The following is a 10,090-nucleotide window of genomic DNA, read 5'->3' on the forward strand; positions in this document are numbered from 1 at the left end:
AAATCTGTTTAAATGCAAGTGTCTGAGTAAATCTGTAACGGTTTGTTGTTGTTTCGCCACAGGTCAATTGTAACGGAGAAGAGCTATGATTAAAGGCATTCTGGACATGACTATTCCAACTTTTTAATAGATTTAAGGACAACAAGGGAGAGTCGAAAGTGAGCGCTCGGCTTGTTTGAAATAACAGTCAGATTTCCGCCGTATCACATCTACCGTCTTATAAATGGAAGGGCACGTTGAAGACGGAGGTGGGGGCGGGTGCTATGTATCTAAGGAAAAAATAGAATAGGCACGGTTGGATTATCTTAGATCATCATAGGGTTGCTTGATTCGGACTGACCTAGGGTTAAACGTCACCAATGTCCTGTGAGTGTATCCGTCTTCCTTTTGTGTTTCTTTTGTATATTGCAGGTTGTTGATTTGAGGGAGATTTGGCTATTATTGCTAATAGGTCGAGATCACGGAGATGTTTCTGTATTGTAAGTTCGTGACAATCTGTTTGGAATTGGCCAAAACGAAATAACACAGTCGAAAGAAGAAAGAAAAACAAATCAATGAAAGAAAGAGGAAATGAAAAAGCGGTAGAGACGGATAATAAAAGTCAAGACAGTTTTTAAAATGAGCGATGGACCGTGAAGACACGTTGTTCTTATTCCTGTGTAAACAATGGATTGCAATGGTAAGAAACACTTTATGTGACAGATGTTTAAAACGATAAAGTGCCTTACCCCTCAGTCTCTAAACTTGCGTTGTGTGCGTGTTTGTATGAATGTGCGAACATTTACAGATATGTATATACGCATACAGACAGACGCACACATTGTTTGTATATATATATATATAGATAGATAGATGTTATTATAAGTGCAACATCAGTTAAGAGTGCTAAACACACCGTCGACCCACAGGAATGAGGCGATCTTTTTAAGATTACCTCACACACGCAGACAGGCACGCACAGACTCACAGACAGAGGACTGCACACATTAAATAGAGCAAGTACCCTTATATGGGGCAACTACCCTCTTTTGAATATGATACAATATATATATATATATATATATATATATATATATATATATATAATGAGAAAAACACTCGTGCAGTATACAATATGTTTTGTGTGTATATGTTTGAATATTTGTATATGTAAATGTACGCGAAAGGACAACGTTAAAAGATATATAGAACTGGAACGGGTATTTAAAAAGAAAAAAAAGGAAAAGGAGACAATCCACATGCAAAATGATCATATAAATATGTATGTATACACAGGTATACATAAGTGTGCACATGTGTATTCGTGGACAAACATATGTGAACGGAAGAAAGAGAGAGAGAAATATCATCCGAGAGTAAACGAAAACAATTCACATGATTAAATGAAAATATTCGTAATAGAGGAAAATAAAGCAGATTGGAGAAGCCAGATGGATAGACAGATAGATAAATCGAAAGATAGACGGGGTCTACGTACCTGGGGGAGTATTTTGATGCTATTCCTTGTGCAATATTACTTCCATGGCAGCAGGAAGCAGTTTTCGGTAAAGTTGCAGCCAACCTGCTTACTACTGCAGGGAATTCCACAGATATAGAACTAGATTTGTCGCCGCATGAGTGTATAATTAATGTGTCTTTCTGCTTTTCCCCTATATGTGTTTATAAAATTCGTGTTGTGTGTATATATAATAAGTTTTAAGTGTTAGTATTTGCCCGAGAGGTCGTGTGTCTGCTTATGCGTTTTAACATACAGACAGACACGTTTTCATTCTCTCACCCTCTCTCTCCGTCTTTCTTGTTTATCTTCTCACTCTATCTGTCTCATGTTCCCTCCCTCTTCTCCGGTTTTCTTAATTGCATGCGCTCACACATACACATTCTCTCTCTCTATCTTTCTTTCTTTCTCACTCTTATTAGTTTATCCTCTTTCTTTTCTGTGCTTTATACTTTATCTCATGTTCCCGGTTTCTTTTTCACACTCTCTCTCTTTCGCTTTCTTAATTGTTTACTATGTATAATTGCCCGAGTACTCTCCCTACTTTGTTCGCTCTTTATATCTTAATTCTGTACTTTCACTCCTCTCGCTGTTTTTACTTTCGCCCTCTATGTTTCTTTCAGTTCTTTTTTATATTTTAAATCTACCTAACTGTTGTTTCAATTTAATCTCTCTCTCTCTCTTTCTCTCTCTCTCTCTCCTTCTTTGCAGCAAGTTCCCGGCACCAACTGTTGACGTTAGTCACCCTCTCAAATATGGATGCCCTAAAGTGGTTGAAACAGTCACCACCCCTAAAAATATTACCGTTATTTCAAACCAATGAGGGAACCTCTACACGATCGTTCTGCTCGCTAGAAATAACAGCCAAATCACTTTGCAATCACTTACTCCCGACTTATAAAACAATGAAGGATTATTGAATAATATATAGGCCTAAGTCCTAGAATCGCTGTCAGAAAGAAAATAAATGGGACGATAAATGCTTAATAAGGGCTCGTCTGGCACTAAATGTTTTCAAATTTTGGCACAAGGCCAGTAATTTTAAGGCGGGGGGGGGGTAGTCGATTACCTCGACCTCAGTCTTCAATTGGTACTTATTTTATCGACCCAAAAAAAGATGAAAGGCAAAGTCGACCACGGCGGAGACACGAATATGATCGCTATTTCGCGTTCTCTTTATACAGAGGATTTACACATTTTCCGTCTTTTATCCACGAATTAAAAGACTCTTGTACTTATAGAGGTGCGTATTTTTTTTTTGCTTTTTAGTTATGGTACCGTAGATTGTGTTGCTCTATCTCCTCTCTCCTTCCTTAGACATATTAATACATGTGTTTGCGAGCGAGGCAAAGGAGCCTCTACATAACTTAATCAACTAAAAATAGTAACCAAATTCTCTCAAATCACACCTTATTGTCTTAAGAGAGAGAGAAAGAGTGAGATAGAGAGGGAGGGATGGAGAGAGAGTGAGCAGGGGATGGAGAGAGAGTGAGCAGAGAATAGAGTCGTGGATGAATGTAGTTTGCCTTAAAAATAAATAAAAAAAAAAGGTGGGATGGTCACAGATTCTATATATTTGATCATAGGTTTGTTTGTTCAATCCTCATTCAGGATTGACCTGCGGTTAAACAACAACACGTGCGTGAATGCGTATGTCGGGGTGTATATGAATAGCAGAGGAGGGACTGATAATATAACAAGTATAAGAATAGATTCAATGATGAAGCGTCTTCCCAGTTGCTCGAAATGCTAAAAATAGCAGCCAAGTCTCGCTCAAACAAAACCCCAGTCTTAGAAAATACGGAGCCAGTTTATAATGTGGTCTTGAATGTACAGTACCTACGAGAAAGACGGGATTGTCATTATTGGAATGCCGTTGATCGTAGGTCTTCTCGTTCAGTTACTGTCCTGGGGCTAAACATCATAGTTTATATATATACACTGATATGCATTCATGTGTGCGTGTGCGTAACTGCATACATGTGCATACTCGTTGAAAGTGACGGAAACAAGATCAATGACTGCTACAGTTGCTGCTGTTGTGCAGTTGTGCAGTTGCACTTGCTGCTATTGCTGCTACTATCGATGTGACGGAAGCGAAACAACCATCTTCACTGCAACATCTGGTGACAACAACAAGCAGCCTGTATGTGGATGCGCCCAACCTGCTAGAAATAGCATCCAAATATATGTCCCAGAAGTTACACCCTATCAATGTTACGCAAACGAAACACGTGCCCCATTGTAACGTTGAGTCTCAATAAAGACCCTATATATGATCGCTCAACCTACAAGAAATAGCAGTTAAATATCCCACAGATTATACCTATGTTATACGAAAACAAAAATATCAGACCAATTGCCAAAATCTGTTGACAATGGGGAAGTCTCTTTGTGGAGACCCAGCTTGCGAAAACTAACAGTCAAATATTCCACGTAGCCCTTTCTAATATCTGGTGATAACATGGAGTTTTTAAGTAGTTGCTCGTGTTGCGAGAAATTACAGCGAAACAATTGCTCTAATTATGTCCTACAAGTGTTACAGAAACGAAGCGCGTACCTCATTGTAACATCTTGTGACATCTGGAAGCTTCTAGATGGACGCTCGACACGCTAAAAATAACAGCTACATGTACCTCAAAATCACACGATTTTTACCTTAATAAAGAATTAAAAAGTGTAAACCATTGGATAAGGCATTCATGTGTGTGTGTGTGTGTGTGTGTGCGTGTGTGCGTTATCTTTTACTTGTCTCAGTCCATAGACTGTGACCACACTGGGGTACTGCCATGAAGCGACTCCAGGAAGTCTTTCTTATTTTTTTTTTTTTAAGTTGATACTTATTCTATCGGTTGCTTTTTGCTGAACTGCTAAGTTACGGGGACATACACTGGTTGTCAAGCGATGGCAGGGAACAGAGCCACAAAGACACATCATCACCATCATCATCATGATCATGAGTTAAATGGTTTGACGTTAGCTGGTAGGCTGGAGAGCTGCACTAGGCTTCAGTCGTCTGCTTTGGTTCGGCTTCTACAGCTGAATGCCCTTCCTAATGCCAACAATATTACAGAGTGTACTGGGTGTTTTTAAATGTCTCCGGCATGGATACCTTTAATATGTTACTGGCATAATGACAGATGTCTTTCAGTTTCTATCAACTAAATCCATTCACAAAGCTTTGGTTGGCTCAAGTTGAAGACACTTGCCCAAGATGCTACGCAGTGAGACAGAACCCAGAACCATGTAGTTTGGAAGCAAGCTTCTTATTTCTTTATTGCCCACAAGGGGCTAAAGATAGAGGGGACAAACAAGGACAGACCTAGGGTTTAAGTCGATTATATCGACCCCAGCGCATAGCTGGTACTTAATTTATCGACCCTGAAAGGATGAAAGGCAAAGTCAACCTCGGCGGAATTTGAACTCAGAACGTAACGGCAGATGAAATACCACTAAGCATTTCGCCCAGCGTGCTAATGTCTCTGCCAGCTCGCTGCTCTTACCACACAGCCACACCTGCACCTTCCTTCAGGTATAGTGAAACTAAAGAGCTGCTGTTGGAAATCAATATACATATGCTTCAGAATAAAGTGAGTGCAGAGTGCAATATTAACTGAATGACAAGGGAATATGGATTATGTAATCAACTTCATTAGCTTACAGTGTTTCTGCTAAAAGATGTAGGGCATTCAGAGCTGAAAGCTTGTTGTGCATCACCATATAGCTCCTCAGGCCCTCGAAAATGAAGAACACTGCAGAAACAACTGTAAGCTACTGTAGTTCATTATGTGATTCCTGTTGAAGGAAGCCAGCTGGCAGAATCATTAGCATGCTGGACGAATTGCTTAGTGTCACTTAGCATTTTGCCTGGCATGCTAACAATTCCATCCGTTTGCTGCCTTAATTCCTACACAAATATTGATTTGAAATTTTGGCACATGGCCAGCAAGTTTGAGGGAGGGAGCTAGTTGATTACATCGGCCCCAGTATTCAACTGGTACTTATTTTATCGACCCCCCCCCCCCAAAGGATGAAGGGCAAAGTCGACCTCAGCAGAATTTGAACTCAAAATGTAAAGATGGACGAAATGACGCTAAGCATTTTGCCTGGCACACTACCAATTCCACCAGCTCACTGCTTTAATTCCTATGCAAATATTGATTTAAAATGTTGACATAAGGCCAGCAAGTTTGCAGGGAGGGGGCTAAGTTGATTACATTGGCCCCAGTGTGTAACTGGTACTTATTTTATTGACCTTGAAAAGATGGAATGCACAGTTGACCTCGGCAACTACAAATATTACAGTCATTTTGATATCTTTAAATTCATTATTAATACTCTGTTATCATTTCTGTTGTGGAAAATAATTTCAGGATTATCATTATGTGTCAGCATTGGTCTCTCTGTATCTTACAGTTTAAACTGAATCTCTGCATTGCCACTTTCAAAAGCAGTTTGTCTGCTTTCCATGCTAGCATGGAAAGCGGATGTTAAACGATGATGATGATGCTGATGATTTATTTGCTAAGGTAGCAAGTTGGCAGAATTGTTAGCACATTGGGCAAAATGCTAAATAGCTTTTCATCCATCTCTACATTCCTCCTCCTCATCATCTTTGTTTAACATCTGCCTTCCATGCTGGCATGGGTTGGACGGTTTGACAGGAGCTGGCCAGGCAGAAGACTGCACCAGACTCCTGTGTCTGTTTTGGCATGGTTTTTACAGCTGGATGCCCTTTCAAATTCTTCCAAACTTGACTTTGCCTTTCCTCCTTTTGGGGTCAATAAAATAAGTACCAGTTGAGCACTGGGGTCAATGCAATCGACTTAGCTCCCTCCCACCGAAATTTGAAGCCATTATTATTATTATCATTATTAGATGGCAGAAGCGTTAGCACGCTAGGCAAAATGTTTAGTGGCATTTTGTCTGTCTTTACATTCTGAGTTCAAATTCTGTTGAGGTCATCTTTGCCTCTCATCCTTTTGGGGTCTATGAAACAAGTACCAGTTGAACAGTGGGGTTGATATCATCAACTTAAGCCTTGTCCCCAAATTTCAGGCCTTGTGTCTATAGTAGAAAGTATTATTATTATTATCATTATCTGGTAGAATCATTAGCATGCTGAACATTAGAATCATTAGCATGCTTGGCAGCATTTAGTCTATTTTTACATCCTGAGTTCGAATTATGCCAAGGTTTACAATATCCTTCATTTTTTTCAGGGTCCATGAAATAAATACCAGTCGAGCATTGGGGTAGATGTAATTGAGTAAACCCCTTTCCCCAGAATTTCAGACCTTGTGCCTATTAAAGAAAGCATTATTATTTTTATTATCATTATTATTATTATTATTATTCAGTAGTCTTATCTTTATAACGTGCTTTCACTGCACTACTGAGCACAGCTCTGTGTGCCTTGGGTATGTGCTGTGGTTTGTTGTGATGCTCTTGTTGTTACTGTATTGAAAATGTTTTACATAGGATGTATGCAGTTCCTAGTAGTGCTATTTTCTGTATGTTATATATATTTGTTAGTCCTGGTATTTTTGTTATATATTCTGTTATGTATTTGTAGTGAAACTACCATTGCCATTATATACAAACAAGTCATCTTCCCCACTGTTATAAATATATTCAAGTTCGGGCGTAGTAGAGAGCAGTCTACTGTATCCATCACGTGACTGATTATTATTTGAAGCGGCAACTGCTTTGTACCGTTCCCGCCAGAACGCAAATCAACCAATCACAGCCCCTAATAAGGTCACGTGATAGTGTTTTTCTAATGCCTCTCTGGAGCCCCTATTTTGTTATAAATAGACTAAATTATACCGGGCAAATTCGTCGCGGTTCAGATCTCTTAGAGACCTGTTCCATGTACCACACAGAGCAGCAGCAGCAGTTCCAGCGAAAACATCAACAGCTTCGTACAACTAGGACTACCAGCATCAACACGACTCTATGACTACCACCATCAACACGACTCTATGACTACCACCAGCGTTCCCCCAACAGCGTCAACATGACTTCTACATACACAAGCTAACCAAACTACCGTGGCATTTCTCTTCGATTCTGTTTGTGTGATTCATCTTCACCACGATACATAATAGACAAGAGCCCAGCCTGCGAAGAACATCTGTACTCAAGAACCCGGCCTGGCATAGAAGTCACAACAACACAACTAGTGATCGCTCTGCCCCACACGCCTTAACTTCTTATACAGACACTTACCACTGTGTACTCTAAGAACTGGTACCTTAAATTCTTATACATGTTACTGACTCTTTTTCTATCCGCTGTAACTCTTACATACACATACATGTATCACTCGCACACACACTTTTCTTTACTTGACGGCCTGTCTTTTATTGTGTTTTCATTATGTCGCATTCGCTCACACACAGACACACATTTTAATGCTATAATAAATTCTACTGTTATTCATCTCTATCGGTTGTGTTCTATCTTGTATCTTACTGGCATTTACGAATTCTCTATGTTATCGAAGTATAACATATATATATCATTTGATATAATTTTGTGTTCGACCGTGTGACGCGTTTAAGAAAGGAGCCCTGTTTTCCATTCGTCACCATTTCTCCTTTTGGTTCGCACAGTCGTTCTTACATATTTATCTAAATAATAATAATAATAATAATAATAATAATAATAATAATAATAATCTTCTTCTTCTTCTTCTTCTTCTTCTTCTTCTTCTTCTTCTTCTTCTTCTTCTTCTTCTTCTTCTTCTTCTTCTTCTTCTTCTTCTTCTTCTTCTTCTTCTTCTTCTTCTTCTTCTTCTTCTTCTTCTTAGAGGATGCTGTCAGGCTCTCACCACTCTTTACCAGTTGGGCAATGTAGTCAGCTCTATATTAGCAATACACAGAGAACAAGTGTGTGGTTAGAGCAATGATGTTCTCAGATAAAACTCTGGGCATTGATGAGGATGAACTAGCTGGTCTGTTTTGGAGGGCTTTTAAACCAGGTACTATGGTGGATAACTTCCAGAAATCCCTGGCCTGACAGTTCTACCAATGGGCATTGCTGGTTCAAGATAAACTCTACAGGCAGGAGTGCCCAATATGTATGAGGGAGTGCAGAAAAGTTCCTGGCTTTAGGTAACAGAAAATACAAGGGAATCAGTTAATTATGATTTTATTCAACATATTCCCCTCTCAGATTCACACACTAACTGTAGCAGTCCTTCAGTTTTTCTAAGCCCTGCAAAAGAACTCAGAAAGTTGGGCCTCCAACCAGGCCTTTCACGATATCCTTAAAGCCAGGAACTTTTCAGCACCCCCATTATATGCAGAGCAATGAAAATAAACTGCATGCTCTCATGTAGTACTCAAACCTTGCTGACTTGTGGAGTTATGCTGAACAGCTGTTGTTGCATGTGGGATGAACCCAGCTGTCAGCCAAGTCTATTGCAAAGATAAGAATTTCCCTACCATCTTCTTTAAATGAGGCAGGGCTGTCAGTGTTGCTCTGTTTGGTGGTTGCTAAGATGGAAGAGGTTCTGTGGTGGATGAGGCTGAAAGGAATGAGTAAAGACACCTTCCACTTTGGTCAAGCACTCATCAGCATTTTTAGGATTGAATTGGGAAGAAAAGTGAGGATAGAGAGGAAAGAACTCTCTCCCGGCAAATTTGTGGAAAGGAAGGTCACCGTAGCAAAAAAACAAAAAACAAACAAATGGTGGGTCACCACCAACAACAATACACAGACATACACATACACACATACATACATGCACAAAATATACACAAACACACAAACACAAACAAACACACACACACATACTCACACTCAAACACATGCACAAAAACATATATACATCATCATCGTCATCATCATTAAATGCCTGATTCCAGGCTGGTATGGTTTGGACAGTTTGACAGGAGTTGGCAAGCCAGAAGACTGCACCAGTCCCACTGTCTGTTTTGGCATAGTTTTTCCAGCTGGATGCCCTTCCTAATGCCGACCTTCCCTATATATATGCCTATAGATTGGAGAACAACTATTGGATGAGGGCTTGAGACTTTGGTTGTCTGGGTGACCCTAAGTCTGTAGGGTTTCATGATTGGCTCGGGTCTTCCTCCTCATAATGTTACTCCAATGGAATTCTTTCCCAGTGCCTATTTCCTGCAGTTACCAATTTACAACAGTATAAGCAAAACATTGACCATTTCAGTATAACTGGGCTTGGAAAGACCCTTGAAAACCATGGCACCTCATTTCCCCTCAATAAACAACCAAGCTAATGTAAAAAAGAAAATAAGGAGGGGTAAGTTGGATAATGTAGTCTTAGATAAATAAGAAAAGTAAGATGGGATGGTCACATCAGGAACACCATTCAGGAAGAATGGCCTAATGCCAAACAGCACCAGTAACACTGCGTTGACCACCACTGCTTCTTGTTCCACTTCTATGACCACCACCACCATCACCACCACCACCACAATCACCACTACCACGACCACAATGATGATGACGACGATGACTACCACCACCACCACCACCACCACCATAACTACCACGACCACAGCCATGACCACGACCTTGACGACGACGACCACCACCACCACCACAACC

General features: G+C 40.0%; 1 protein-coding gene and 1 long non-coding RNA gene across 3 annotated transcripts in view; one reads left to right on the forward strand and one right to left on the reverse strand.

Annotated features, from left to right (window-relative positions):
• The window catches only part of LOC106882750 (uncharacterized), a 138,997-nt gene extending 136,785 nt beyond the window's left edge, over positions 1-2,212 (reverse strand). For both annotated transcript variants that reach the window (XM_014933526.2, XM_014933525.2), the window contains exon 1: positions 1,478-2,212. The gene's annotated coding sequence lies outside the window, so the exon portion shown is untranslated. The remainder of the gene's footprint in view (positions 1-1,477) is intronic.
• LOC128250752 (uncharacterized) lies at positions 44-7,906 on the forward strand. The gene is made up of 3 exons (XR_008266738.1): positions 44-679; positions 2,207-2,738; positions 7,071-7,906. It is a non-coding gene; the product is annotated as an uncharacterized LOC128250752 (long non-coding RNA).
• Positions 7,907-10,090: the final 2,184 nt, after the last annotated feature.

This window comes from Octopus bimaculoides, chromosome 25 (genome assembly GCF_001194135.2).
Source record: "Octopus bimaculoides isolate UCB-OBI-ISO-001 chromosome 25, ASM119413v2, whole genome shotgun sequence".
NCBI classification, from domain to species: domain Eukaryota; kingdom Metazoa; phylum Mollusca; class Cephalopoda; order Octopoda; family Octopodidae; genus Octopus; species Octopus bimaculoides.